This window comes from Sapajus apella, unplaced genomic scaffold (assembly GCF_009761245.1).
Source record: "Sapajus apella isolate SASKATOON/1434 unplaced genomic scaffold, GSC_monkey_1.0 scaffold4, whole genome shotgun sequence".
Classification (NCBI taxonomy): Eukaryota; Metazoa; Chordata; class Mammalia; order Primates; family Cebidae; genus Sapajus; species Sapajus apella.
Genome location: NW_022436944.1, coordinates 47,862,603 through 47,877,479, shown reverse-complemented (window position 1 = coordinate 47,877,479; position 14,877 = coordinate 47,862,603). Strand labels below are relative to the sequence as shown.

Sequence of the window (14,877 nt, the reverse complement as noted above, 5' to 3'; positions counted from 1 at the left end):
TGTAATGCTTATCTTTGTTTTTCGGTAAGTAATATGTATTTCTTTCTTTTTTCCTCTGGCTGCCTTCAAGATTTCCTCTTTATCTTTGTTTTCAGTTTCGATTTAATATGTCTAGGGATGTGTGTGTGTGTGTGTCTGTGTGTGTGCGTGTGTGCGTGTGTGTGTGTGCGCGCGCGCTCATTTGAGGAGGGGATATTGATCTAGCTTGAGGTTTTCTAAATTTCTTAGATCTGTGGTTGATACATTTTATTATTTTTGGAAAGTTCTTCATTATCTTTTCAAATATTTTTCCCTGCTATCTCTCTCTTCTTCTGAGATATTAATTATATATTAGAATGTTTCATGTTATTACATAGCTCTTGAAGGCATTGTTCTTTTTTCTTCTCTCACATTTTTATCCTCTGTGTTCTCAGTTTTGGTAACTTTGATACTCTTTCCATGTTCACTGATTATTTCCTTTGCTGTATCATGCCTGCTTATGAGCCCGTCAAAAGCATTCTTCTTTTCTGTTATCACCATTTTATTCCTAGCATTCCTATTTGACCCTTCCTTACAATTCCTATTTCTCTCCTGAAATTCCCCATCTATTAATGAATGGCCTCCACTTTTTCCACTGGAAACCAGGTCAAAAAGGGGATGGAAAGCCTCCATTAGAAGACAGGATTCCAGCAGAACTTGCAGATCATACAGTTTATGGTTTGGATCTGAATTTGAATTTATCTATCAGAAAGGAGACATCATTCTGTCACTTTTAGATTTGTTTAAAGAAACCTTTAGAATCTAGATTGACTCCAGTTTGAATCTGATTCCCAGGTATGCCTCTCAATGGACTCAACTGGTAGTAGGTACTTAGCATGTCCTACATTTTCAAACAATTTTATTCACAGCAGCCCAGCTTTCCTGATCTGTGTCTGTAAGTGTAGCCTAGGCCATCTGGTCTTTTTCTCCCTGGTGTGAGAAACTAGATGTTATCTTGCCTACTCTCTTTCTTTGCTAATGTTGCTAGTGAAATAATGACTCTGCCTGAATGGAAGTAAAGTACAGACGAGACAATAACAAAGACCAGTGCTACCATTTATCGAGCACTTGCCACATACCAGTGGCAGAAAAGATAAAGAATCAGAGGCACCAAGAATTGAAGTATCATACACAATATTGCAGATATAATAAGAGGCAGAGGTAGAATGCCACCCCAGTATCTTAAGTATTCCTCAAGTGTATTGGTATCTGCTCAATACCATTTTTAAAAACTGCTATCTAGAGTGATGAATTAATAAAAATTCTCTGTGGAAGAGCTGACATTTGAAGATGATACTAAGAGTCTTAAAGAAGAAAGTTTCATTCACCCTGAGAAGCCCTGTTACTCCTAGATTGTAGAAGAGTCTTTCTCCCCAGTGTTGAAAGCCTGCTCAGATGTCACCCTTAGAAACAACAGCAACAGTGACAGTAAAAGGCAGACAATGGAAGGTATAACCAAAATCCTACCTCCCAATTCAGGGTTAACAACCTACACTGAGACCTGTGGCCTGGGTTTGGGACCCAGCTGCTAAAAGCACTTTTTGTTGGTTCCTTCTAAGTGGGCTTTCTAAGAAATCCAGTGATTGTGAATGCTTTAGACAGGCACAGCTGTTGGGGAGCAAAGGAACATCTTCTTGTATTTCTATAAAGAAAACAAGTTGACCATGTATTTGGATCTATCCAAGGATGCTGAAAGTACTGTTTTTTAAGTGTTTTAAAATTTTTGAGGGAGGATAAAAGCATTCAGATAGTAGTAGCCAGATTTTGACCAATTTCATACACATTTAATCTTTCCTGTTCTTCTTGTGGGAGCATGTCAATACAATTTTTATTATTATAAAAAATGATAATGTCACACATAGTGCAGCTTTTTTGTATTCTGTGAACCATTTTGCATATACTATTCATTTCATCTGAAGAGAACATTAAGGCAGATGGAGAAATTGAAGCATGTTCTAGCAAGGAGGCTTGCTCTAGAGAACAAAGTAAGGAAGCATCAGAGCTGAGTCTGGTTAAAACTATGAGACTGCCTTCTAAATAAATCAGAGACCTTGTTTCAAGGATAAAAGTGAGCATGGGAACAGGAGCGAAAAGTAAAGTATGACTATGAATTTAGCTATAAGATAGAAAGGTAGCTCCTTCTTGAAGGGCAAAACGTTGAAGCACATTACTTCCTAAGTTTGGCAACCGTGAATGAAGGTGCCATGCTCTTGGCTCTATGCTTTATGATGACATGAATTGTTGACAGAACTTGTCTCCTGGGTACCTTTGTCCAGACTCCTAGCCTTTATCCTAGGATAAGTCAATGGGATCATTCCATTCTTGTTCCCGTTCCATGTAGCCGCGCCATAACTTGGAGAATCCCAGCCAATTTATAGTTTCATCAGCATTCCTTGTTTCTACTGATCCTTATTAACCCTGGCTATCACCAATTATTTTTAAAAATTGCTTATCTTATTACAGGTGGAAAATGTTATCTCATGATCTTTTGAATTAATCTTCTTATCCTTGCTAGAAGTTGAGTACCTTCTCATAGATGTATAGAAGATTTATATTTCTTCTTTCATAAATTGCCTCTTTACCTTTTGCCTGATATATGTTTATAAATCTCCATATTTTCAATATTTTAAAATAAATTTAAAAGTATTTCTCTTACAAATTACATATATACTTTTTTTCCTTTTATGTCTGAAAATCTTTGTTTTTTGATGGAAGGTCAAGCCATTGACTTTTGTTGTGATTACATGCATATTTGATTTTATTTCTGTTATCTTGCTTTATTTTCTATTTGCTGTGGATTTTTTTCACATTCACTGGATTGTTGAGTTGTCTTTTACCCTTTTTCAGTTTTGTGCTTGTGTTGTGTCTTATGAAAGCATTTTGGAATCTCTACATCCTGTTTCTAGTTAGCTCATGTTTAACCATGTTGCTCTGTCACCCAAGCTGGAATGCAGTGCTGTGACTGTGGCTCACTACAGCCTCTGCCTCCTGGGTTCAAGTGATTCTCCTGCCTCAGCCTCCTGAGTATTTGGGATTATATGTGTGTGCCACCATGCCCAGCTAATTTTTGCATTTTTAGTAGAAACAGGGTTTCACTATGTTGGCCAGGCTGGTCTCAAACTCCTGAGCTCAAGTGATCTGTCTGCCTCGGCCTCCCACAATGCTGGGATTACAGGTCTGAATCACTGCACTCAACCAGCCATGTATTTTTAACGTATACAAACATATTTTCTATTATTTAAGATAAATCAATATTTATAACCCACACCATTCAAACGGATGATTGGCATACTTTCATTTCTTCCTTTCCCTTGACAATTATTTTAATTATTTTTAATTCCAGATTTTAATTTTTTCTCTATTATTTATGTCTTTCCAAATGTTTTGAGATTGTTGCTTATACATTTACTTTTAGAAATTCAAGCATGGGGTGATTAATACAGGCAGCTAATGTGGGTTTTCCTCAGCAGAAGTAAAGTATTATCTCTGCAGTAGGCTCTGCTCTCACTGGGAAAGTTCTCTCCAATGGACAGAGAATGACAGAATCTAGGCTTTTCTAAGGTTGAGAGCCAAGAGCATGGCACCTCCCTTCGTGGTTGCCAAACTTAGGAGGCAATGTGCTTCAACGATTTGCCTTTCAAGAAGAAGCAACCTTTCTATCTTACACCTAAATTCATAGTCATGCTTTACTTTTCTCTCCTGTTCCCATGCTCACTTTTTATCCTTGAAACAAAGTCTCTGATTTAGGTTAAAACTGATTTATGACCAGTCTCATAGTTTTAACCTGGACAGAAAACCATGGCCAACTGCTGAATATGGGCAGACAGATAAAAGAGTGTAGAGATCAGCAGCCATGCCTGTTCAGCTGCTCTTTAATAATTTATCTCAGAGATCACCACTTGACTCAGCCCTTGCTGAGTTTCCATGGAGAAGAATTGCATTGCACCCAACTTGTGCCTCAATGTGGGCTTGCCAGCTGATGTTTTGATATTTGGTTTTTTTTTTTTAATCAATCAATGAGTCATTTCTCCTGTGTCTTCCGGAGATCCCCAAAATTTCTGATTTAGAAATGGCACCTCTCCTCATTTACCACCTTTAACTAGAGTTATTGACATTTCACACAGAAGGAACCTGAGGCTTAGAGAAGGTAACCTTGAGAAGCAGGAGATATTACATCGAGATAACATGTCTTATCATGTTACAGGGTTGATAAGGTGGGAAAGTTAAAAGCCATTCTTGGGAGCCAGCTCTACCTTTCCCATCATTGTGCAAATAAGAAATCTCAGTTTAAAGCACCAAATAATACTGTCTTCTCAGTTTCTTTCTTTAAGAAGCTGAGATTTACCTGGTCTGTTTCAGCTATGAGATGTGCCATGACCCATTAAGAACATTGTCTTTGGAAAATGTGGTAGTTGGAGCAGGTAGGAATATATGAGGAGCTCCTCCTCTCCCTATCACCTTTTTGTTAATTTATTTAACCAAAATGTGTTGAGTGCCTACTACTTACCATATACTGTTAATACTTAGTTCAATGTGGTAAATAATAGGCAAGCTCTCTTTTTTTCATGGAGCCTATAGTCACCACTGTGACCTCACATTGATGATTAGCTCTTGGCTTCTACTTTTGCCTCTTTACCTCAATTCTGCTAAGTAAAAAAGTCTTACTGATCAGTACAGTATAGAAATTGATTAATATAACTTGGAAACTATCTCTAGTAGTGTATTATAAAAGCAAAATAGGATTTTATTAACATTTAAGTATGACCAAGTGGGTCACACATTTTGAAAAATGACTTTTGTCTTAGGTCTTTTTTGGAAAGACACTGGAGAGACAAATGTGAGTCCAAAATTTGTATTGATTCAGTGAAAGCTTCTGAAGAACCTTTTTCATGTTGAACAGTCTATGGCCATCTTAATGAAATGGGGGCTTATAAGATATGCAATAAAAGTGAGAAATGAAGTGGGATTCAAAGAAGCACCAAACCTTGAGGTAACGTGGCTTTGAGAACATTCAGTCTCATATTTAGGCATTGTTCTCCTTGTCCCCTACCCACAAAGCAGATGGCACTAAAGGATGTCTAAGGTCTTCTAGCAGTAATCTGCAATAGAAATATAACACAACAAACTGTTTTCAACATTTATATTTTCACTACATAGGACTTTCCTTGAGGTTAGTAGAAATTCTATGGAGGAAGGACAAAGGAGAGACATGGCAATTGAACCTATAAAGTCTGTTAAATCCACAAGATTACTGTTGGGTATTATGTCTTTTTTTTTTTTTTTTTTTCTTGAGACGGAGTTTCACTCATGTTACCCAGGCTGGAGTGCAATGGCGCAATCTCGGCTCACCGCAACCTCCACCTCCTGGGTTCAGGCAACTCTCCTGCCTCAGCCTCCTGAGTAGCTGGGATTACAGGCACACACCACCATGCCCAGCTAATTTTTTGTATTTTTAGTAGAGACGGGGTTTCACCATGTTGACTAGGATGGTCTCGATCTCTTGACCTCGTGATCCACCCGCCTCGGCCTCCCAAAGTGCTGGGATTACAGGCTTGAGCCACCGCGCCCGGCGGGTATTATGTCTTAAATTCCCCAATAAGGTATTAGAATGAGCTACATTCTGCGAAGGGCTTATGTTTTAATAACAAGACAGGAGCTTTCCCTTGTTGCCTGTGAAGGCTCAATGACAATAGAAATCGCTTTAGGGAGAAAAATCAAAGCAAGAAGGTCAAGTTTCTTTTTCTAAGATGGTGTGTTGCCAGGCCTGGTGACTCACACCTGTAATTTTTGTATTAAGAAATGTGTGAGATGGAGATATACTTTTTTGGTTTTGGATTTTTTTTTAATCCTTCCATGTCCCTTCTTAGAAAAAAGCTGGAGAAAGCAAGCTTTGGGACCTGAAGATGGTGGGATTTACTTTTTGGTGCAATTTACACCTTTCCCAAAGAAGTTCCTTAGAAACCCCAATAATCGGTAAATGATGTTTTCTTGAATTGGTCTCCTCAAATTGCCACTTGGAGAGAGTGAGGTGTCTCTATCCATCTTGCCAGCAGCCTACTGTTGATGCTGTGTTTAAAAGGGTCCCTTTACATTATAACTGAGAGGTGCATCCATGAACAATTGTTCCAAGGCCCTGAAGATATCTTTCTTCTCCGTCTATTTCTTTTTGCCCTTGTTTCACCTCCTGCACCTCCCTTCCACAAACGCACTCATACATATGGGATACACAGACACACACACACACACACACACACACACACACACACACACACACTCTCTCTCTCTCTCCCTCTCTCTCTCTTCTTACAAAAGTGTTTAAATAGAGCCTGAAGAATAAATTTGCTAAGAGCTTAAGCTCAGGAATCAGATTGCTTGTATTTAGCAGCTGTATAATCCTAGGCAAGTCACGTAACCTCTCTATGCCTCAGTTTCCTGTACACCATAGGTTGTTATAAGGATTAAATGGGCTCAACCGTGTGCAGTATTTAGCGCAGAACTTGTCACGTTGTAAGTGCTCAATAAATGTTAGGTATTCTGCCCATGATGAACTTTCATTGTGCTTTCATTCTTATGGTGTCCTGGGGAATGGATACCTTTGCAGGGACAGATTATCAAATAAAATGCCCTCAAAGATGAGCCAGAATTGAGGTAGGTTTCCATCTGTGAGTGTAGGGTAGGTAAAGTGCTGTGTGGCTTGCCTTTAGTTCTCACATGAGTTTAAGTCCTGATAGCAACTTGGGAACTGGGTGGTAATAACCTCTGGGTGCCCTTTCAAAGGAACAAAATTAAATGTCACTTGCCAGGTGCTGAAACTTACTCTGAGGACAATAAGTTAAGGGAAATACCTGTGTTAAGCAAAGCTGAAAAAATGATCTGCTGTGGTCAGAATCACTTTGGCAAAGCCCTACAGTGCTCCTTCTATACACATGTGTGCATATGTTTCTGCATGTGTTTCCCTTGGCATCACTTTGGGATGGAGAGAGGAAGGGCGGATGGGTGGGGACTTTGGATGTGATACTGACAAATACAAGCAGTGGGAAACTTGACAATTTCTGTCCAAATGAACTCCCACTGTTTCCTTTTTTTTCTCAATTGTTATAGGCTCTTGTTTCCTTTTAGTTTTGAGTTTCAACCTTAAGTTAACTTTGGTTGCAAGATCAGTTTGATGCTCTTATACAAGAGCTGTGATCACATGCATAGGGCTGCAAAAGACACCCACCTGATTGGGAATGATCTGTCATTGATTTCCCAAACTTGGTGTCCATCAGGTGAAACTAAGTCATATTCCTTTAAACCTCTCTCCCAGTTAAGTGAGAAATACTTAGATGCCATACATCTTGTTTTTGTGGGTAATAGAGCTCAAATTTTCCGTGCTGCTGAGAAGGGAGAGAAATTGTCATGTGGGGGAGAAAACCTGTGTGTCTTGTATGGTTTTGGGAATAACAGGAGCAAAAACATTGTTCCTCTCTTTCCATTAATGTAATAAGTGGTTCCAGCTAACATGCACACAACTTATCACTCAAACTTCCTATACACAAATATACAGCCTTGTAAATGAACAAATTTTATAACAAAGAAAAAAATCCAGAAAACAAGAAAATTCTCCGCCACTCATACTACACAAAGCTTTGTGTAAATGCCAAAGAAGCTACCAAAAACTGATAGTTGGAAGCTATACTGAATTTAATAAAACTTTCTGTACTATTTAAGGTTCCAACATTTCATTAATAGAAGTTCTGTTTCAGTTTTGTGAGGGCTGTTGCCTGAAGTGGAGAAAGGAGACAGAAGTGTCAGTGAACTCCCTAAGATAATGCTTGGTAAAGTGATTGCATGGAAATGTGTGGATTTCTTTTTTTTTTTTTTTGCCTATATTGTGAGCTTCTGCCAGCCAGCATTCATTCATTCATTTCTTTACTTACTCGTTCACTCATTCATGCACTCAGACTTCTGGTTCATAGTATCAGCTAGAAGTTAAAGTCATAGCTATTGGCCAGAAAAAAAGAGAGCTGTGATATTGGCTAAGAGATCAACTGTGACTCCCCATGGGAGAAACTTCTCTAGAGATCTCTAAATACTGTCCTCTGGGAAACATAGGATGTAGGGAATAGCTGTGTACTCAGGGTCATCAATTTATAGGCAGGAAGCTCTGCTTATGAGACTTAGAATTTCTGCAAGTTATAGATTGATGGTCAGGACTTTAGCTGCTGCTCAGAAAGGAGAAAGGCAATGAGATTCTGGAAACTGACTGGGAAATCAACTGCTTATGCCTTTTAAACCTACTGGAAAATCCAAGTGTCCCTTTCAAGGGACTTACTTCGAGACCTCCCCTAGAAGGCAGCTTCTCCCATGAGCCCTACACTGTGAAAGTACGTAAGTCCCGTTTGCAGGAAGTCTTACACCCAGAAACATACTCTCATTGATCTCTGTCTTTGAAGTATAGGTTCACCCACAAGATGTGACTCAAAGACATAAAAGATGTGGCAACCCCCATGGCCAAGGTTAAGGTCGTTATCTTCTAATAGAAGTTAGTTTAGAGATTAGTCACACATCATGCAGGATAACCTTTGCCATTCCCTGCCTATCTTCTTTATAGTTAATTTCGCAACAATCCCTTTCTTTTTCAAAAGTTTTGAGAAAAAAAAATCCTCTGGCTAATTTACATGCTTGATTATATCAGCCTTTGCAAGAGTTCTAAAATGTATCTGAAGATTATAGCTGGACATCTGCTTTATTAAATGATCAGCTGGTATGCCTAAGATCCTTGCTTACTCCTGATTACATCTCTAAATGCAAAGATAAGAATATGGGACCTGCAACTTTTAACTGATCCATGTTACATTTTCAGTTCCAGAAATGAGATGACCCTGGATCCGCACATCTTCTCTAAGGGTGTTAACAATTGAACTGGAGAAATTATAAACCTTAAAGTGTTGACCTTTTTATCTAAAATGTGTGAGCAAATTTCATGGAGTTGAACTGGATAATTAATAAATGGCAAATATTGGACTATATGTTGTGCCATGCACACATGAGAACTGACCATTGTTAGCTATGTCTGTGGGATATCATCATTGCAATTTGGAAATCACTTGTTCAGTGTGAGGGCAAAAATATAAATTAACAAATAATATATCAATGCATGTCTTTAAAATATACATTTCTCCCTTTTATAAAACTATATTATTAAGCTATTCATAATCACTAAATAATTCAGATCGGCCAGAAATATAAAATGAAGAAAATGCAGGTTTCTCTCCCTCACCCTTTCCTTTTTAGTGTCCCTTTGGGTACTTTTTCTTTTTTAAAACAGAGAATTCAATTTGGGTTGGTGTTTTTCTAAATTAATCAACAAACAAGAAATAATAAATGTTCACCAGAAACCATATGTACTAGTCAGCTCTAACATTGCTGTAAAGAAATACCTGAGACTGTGTAATTTATAAGGAAAAGAGATTTAATTGGTTCATGGTTCTGCAGGCTGTACAGGAAGCATGATGCTGGCCATCGGCTTAGCTTCTAGAGAGGCTTCAGGAAACTTACAATCATAGTGGAAGGCAAAGGAGAACCAGGCTCATCTCACATAGCCAGAGCAGGAGAAAGGGGCTGGGGAAATGCTATCCGCTTTTTACAGCCAGATCTCATGAGAACTCTATCATGAGAACAGCACCAAATGGACGGTGCTAAATCATTCATGAAGGATCTACCCCCATGATCAAATCACCTCGCACCAAGCCACACCTCCAACATTGGAGATTATAATTTGACATGAGATTTTCAAGGGGACACAGATGCAAATCATATCATTTTGTCTCTGGCCTCTTCAACTCTCATGTCCTTCTCACATTGCAAAATACAATCACCGCTTCTCTACAGTCTTCCAAAGTTTTAACTCGTTCCAGCATTAACTCAAAAGTCCAAAGTCTCATCTGAGACAAGGCAAGCATCTTCCTCCTATGGGCCTGTAAAATCAAAAACAACTATAATATTACTCTCAAGATACAATGCAGATGCAAGCATTGGGTAAACATTGCCATTCCTGAAGGGAGAAATTGATTAAAAGAGAGAGACTAAAAGCCCCATGCAAGTCTGAAACAAAGCAGGGCAGTCATTAAATCTTAAAGTTCCAAAATAATATCCTTTGACTCCATGTCCCACATCCAGGCCACACTGATGTAAGGAGTGAAATCCCAAAGCCTTGGTTAGCTCTGCTCCTATGGCTTACCAGGGCTGAGCCCTGACAGCTGCTCTCACTAGCTGGTGTAGCTTTTCAGGTGCAGGGTGCAAGCTGTCAGTGGATCTACCATTCTAGGGTCTGGAGGATAATGGCCCTCTTCTCACAGCTCCACTAGGCAGTGCCTTAGTGGGGACTCCATATGGGGCTCCAACCCCACATTTTCCTTCTGCACTGCCCCAGTAGATGTTATCCATGAGAGCCCTACTTTTGCAGCAGACTTTTGATTGGACATCCAGGCTTTTCTATACATCCTCTGATATCTAGGTGGAAGTCCCCAAGCCTCAACTTTTGCATTCTTTGCACTGTAGGCTTAGCACCGCATGGAAACCACCAAGGCTTATAGTTTGCAAACTTGAGCTGTACCTGGGCCCCTTTGAGCCACAGCTGGAGCTGGAGCAGCTGGAATGCAGGGAACAGTGTCCTGAGCCAGCATAGGGCAGCAGGGGGTGGAGGGCCCTGGGCATGACCCAGGAAACCATTCTGTCCTCCTAGGCCTTTGGGCCTGTAATGGGAGGGGCTACCATGAAGTTCTCTGCAATGCCTTCAGGGCCTTTTCCCCATTGTCTTGGTTGTCAGCACTTGCCTTCCTTTTAGTCATGCAAATTTCTTCAGGTGGCTTGAATTGCTCCCCCAAAAGTGGGCTTTTCTTTTCTGCCACATGGTCAGGCTGCAAATTTTTCAAACTTTTATGCTCTCCTTCCTCTTTAAATATAAGTTCCAGTTTTTCCTTATTTCTTTGTTCATGCACATGAACTCTTAGAAGCACCCAGATCAAATCTTGAGTGCTTGCTGCTTAGAAATTTCTTCCCCCAGATACCCTAAATCATCACTCTCAATTTCAAAGTTCCACAGATCCTTACGGCAGGAGCAAATGCCATCAGGTTCTTCACTAATGTGTAACAAAAGTAACCTTTGCTCCAGTTCCCAATAAATTCCTCAACTCCATCTGAGATCTCATCAGCCTGATCATCTCTGTCCATATCACTGTCAGCATTTGGATCACAACAATTTAAAAAGTCTCTAGAAAATTCCAAACATTCCCTCATCTTCCTGTCTTCTTCTGAGCTCTTTATACTCTTCCAACTTATGGCCATTATTCGGTTCCAAAGCTGCTTCCACATTTTCAGGTATCTTTATAGCAATGCCCCACTCCTTGGTACCAATTTTCTGTATTAGTCAGTTCTCACGTTCCTATAAAGAAATACCTCAGACTGGGTAATTTATAAAGAAAAATTGTTTAATTGGCTCACAGTTCCACAGGCTATACAGGAAGCATGATGCTGGAATCCACTCAGCTTCTGGGGAAGCCTCAGGAAAGTTACAAATCATGGCAGAAGACAATGGGGAAACAGACTTGTCTTACATGGCCAAAGCAGGAGGAAGTTGGCGGGAGATATCACACACTTTTAAACAATCAGATCTCATGAGAACTCTATTATAAGAATTGCACCAAAGGGATGGTACCAAACCATTCATGAAGTCCATCCCCATGATCCAGTTACCTCCCACCAGGCCCTACCTACAACAATGGAGATTATGATTTGACATGAGATTTGGGTGGGGACACAGATCCGAACCATATCACCATATAGACACAAAGCATAGCACATCCTTCTAAACCTATGATTAGATCCTCCTACCCTGCCAGATGGGATATGCCCCACACTGTGAAAGTATCAAAGTCCCATTTGATGACAGTCTTATTTTTTCTGTGTTCCTTAACACTTAGTACATATTTTGGAACATTGATTTATACTAGATTGTATTTATACATAATTTTTTTGACACATACCATTATATCTCAATTTTCATATTGTCTTCTCTCACATCCTGGTTCCCCTATTTTGTGCATGAGTGTTCAATTGGCTTGCGTAGTGAGTACATTGCAAACTTCATCAAAAAATACTATCATCCCGATTTCAAATTTAAATAAATTAGGTTTTCATTGATATTATTGTCCATTGATAGTATTTATTTGCTAAAGCTGCCATAACAAAATACCACAGACTGGATGGCTTAAACAGAAATTTATTTTCTCACAGTTCTGGAGGCTGGAAGTCCAAGATCAAGGTGTCAACAGGTTTGGTTTCTCCAGAGGCCTCTCTGAAGAGGCTTGCAAATGGCCACCTTCTCGTTCTCCCCACAGGGCCTTTCATCTGTGAGCATGCACTCCTGGTGGCTCTCTCTTTTCAGAAAGACACTGCTCCTATTGGATTAGGACCCCACCCTTATGATCTTATTTAACCTAAGTATACCTCCTTAAAAGCCCTGTTTCCAATTATAATCACATTAGGGTTTAGAACTTTCATATATGAATTTGGTGGTGGGAGGTGGGCACAATTTATTCCACAACAAATTGTGGTAAGCAGGATTTTCAAATGTCCCCTAAATTTCCTTCCTCCTGATAAGCATGCTTCCCCACTTTAAAGATGATGGATTTTACACTCCTGTGATTTAGTTACACTATATGACAGATTATACATTCAGATAGTGAGATTGTCCAGGTGGGCCAAGCCTAACTCTCAAACTCTTTTAAAGCAGATAGTTTTCTCTGGCCAGTAGCAAAAGGAAAAATCAAAGAGACTTTATTTGATAGAAATATAATATAAAGGAGGTTCTCTGTTGCTGAGAAGAGAGGTGCCATGAGTGCTAGAGAGTGGCCTCTAGGAGCTGACAGCTACCCCTGCAGAGCTGTCACGACAATAGCTGCCTCAATCCTACAGTTGCAAAGAAATAAATTCTACCTACAACCTGAATAAATCTGGAAGTGGATTCTTCCCCAGAGACTCTAGATGAGAACTCAGTCCAGTTGACACCTTGATTTCAGCTTTGTGATGACTTGAGCAGAGAATCCAATCATATCATGCAGGACTTTTTATCAATAGAATGGTGAGATAATATGTGAGTATTATTTTAGACTGCTAAGTACATGGAAGTCTGTTATGTAGAAATAGAATATTGATACATTTAGGTATTAATAGGTTACTAGGCCAACCATAGAGCAATGGAAACAAGTAATTAGAGCTAACACTTCTTCTTCTACCAACATAAAACAAAAGAAAATACATATATCCTCTCCTTGCTCCATTAGGGAGAAAATATAAATTTTTTCCTCTCTGACTTCAAAGACTTGTTTGAGAGGAATCCCTGACTGAAATTTTGATCCAGTATATGTTTAAGAAAATAATGTAATTTATAAGTTTCTATGAGTTTGTGTGTGTGTGTGTGTGTGTGTGTGTGTATAATACTGAAGTTGGAAATTTTAGCAAAGGCCTTTCTGAGGTTTCTCAAATGCAGAAATAGACCAAAAGCTATTTGGGTGGGGACTGGGGAGACAGAGAGCAAAGCATAATAAATGAGGAAGATTTGGGAATGCAAGTGTTGGGAAGATCAGGACTGACAGCTGCAGATTGAAGACAAGGAGAGGATAAATTACACAGCACATTCTCAGGAGAAAAGACAGACCATGGGATGGTCGTAGCAGGGAAATGTCTTTGGAGAACAATTAAAGGACAATTGAATGGATATATATTAATTTATTCTCTTAATGAAACTCTACTGTTCTCTCCCTCTTTGACCCCAAAACTTTAGTCAAAGGCTATGAGACCTCTATGTGAGAGGGGATTGAAGGGAAAGTCTAGTAAAGAGGACTTAATGTTTTCTAACTCAACACTCTACTGATACCAACGTGGTGGCAACAGCATCTCCCGGAGACAGGCCAAAATCTCAAAGCTGCAGTCAGTGAAACCAGCAGAGGCCCAGGTCCAAGCCAAGGACTCCAGGCAGGACCCCGTGATAAGAGAAAAGCAGCCTGCAATGGTTGTGATGGAGAGCGCCTCAACAGAAATACAAGTCTCTAGGACAGGGTTTCTGAACCTTGACACTATTGACATCTGGGGCCCAATAATTCTTGGTTGTGAGGTACCGTCCTGAACATCATAGGATGTTTAGCAGCGGCCCTGGTCTCTACCTCTAGCACTACTGTTCTCCCAGTTGTAACAACCAAACATGTTTTACACATTTATCAATATTCTCTTTGGGCAAAATCACCTAGGTTAAGAACCATTGTCCTGCACCAATCCTTTCAGGGATACTGGGAGAAGCTCTAGACATCTGCAAAACATGGAATATTGACTTAAAACCATAGGACTGAAGAACTCCAGGCTGGAGAAGACTGAGTTACAGTAATATAAGCAGAAATGTAGAGTCAGAAAGAATTTGGGGGTTAGGAGTGGTTGTGCCTTTACATTTAGGTGTTTATGTTTAAAAGGAGAACTCACTGGTCTCTAAAACACTTTTTTCTCCAGGAAATGAAGTTCTGAGTTTCTGCCACCATCAGCAGGCTATGCTGTTTGCCCAATTCAAATAAAATTTTCCTTTAAAAAAAAATCCTAAGTATTTGATTGAAATAACCAAAATGAAGACCCAAAATGAAGTTTTTATGGTTTCCAACAGAGAAAGACTGTGATTTGGTTCAAGCCACTTGTGAGCCGTCTGCCTGCCATGGGTACTGCATTTATAGCACCCTTGATTAGATGTGACATTTTCTCACTCTGAGTATTTTGCCCATATTTGAAGAGACCCACACAGGGGACCTTATTAAAATCTGCAGAAGCCTGTGAATA

General features: G+C 39.6%; 1 long non-coding RNA gene across 1 annotated transcript in view; it reads left to right on the top strand.

The window, feature by feature from the left end:
- Positions 1 to 14,877, top strand: part of LOC116537551 — a 292,436-nt gene that overhangs the window by 190,718 nt on the left and 86,841 nt on the right. The gene's annotated exons all lie outside the window — the stretch shown is intronic.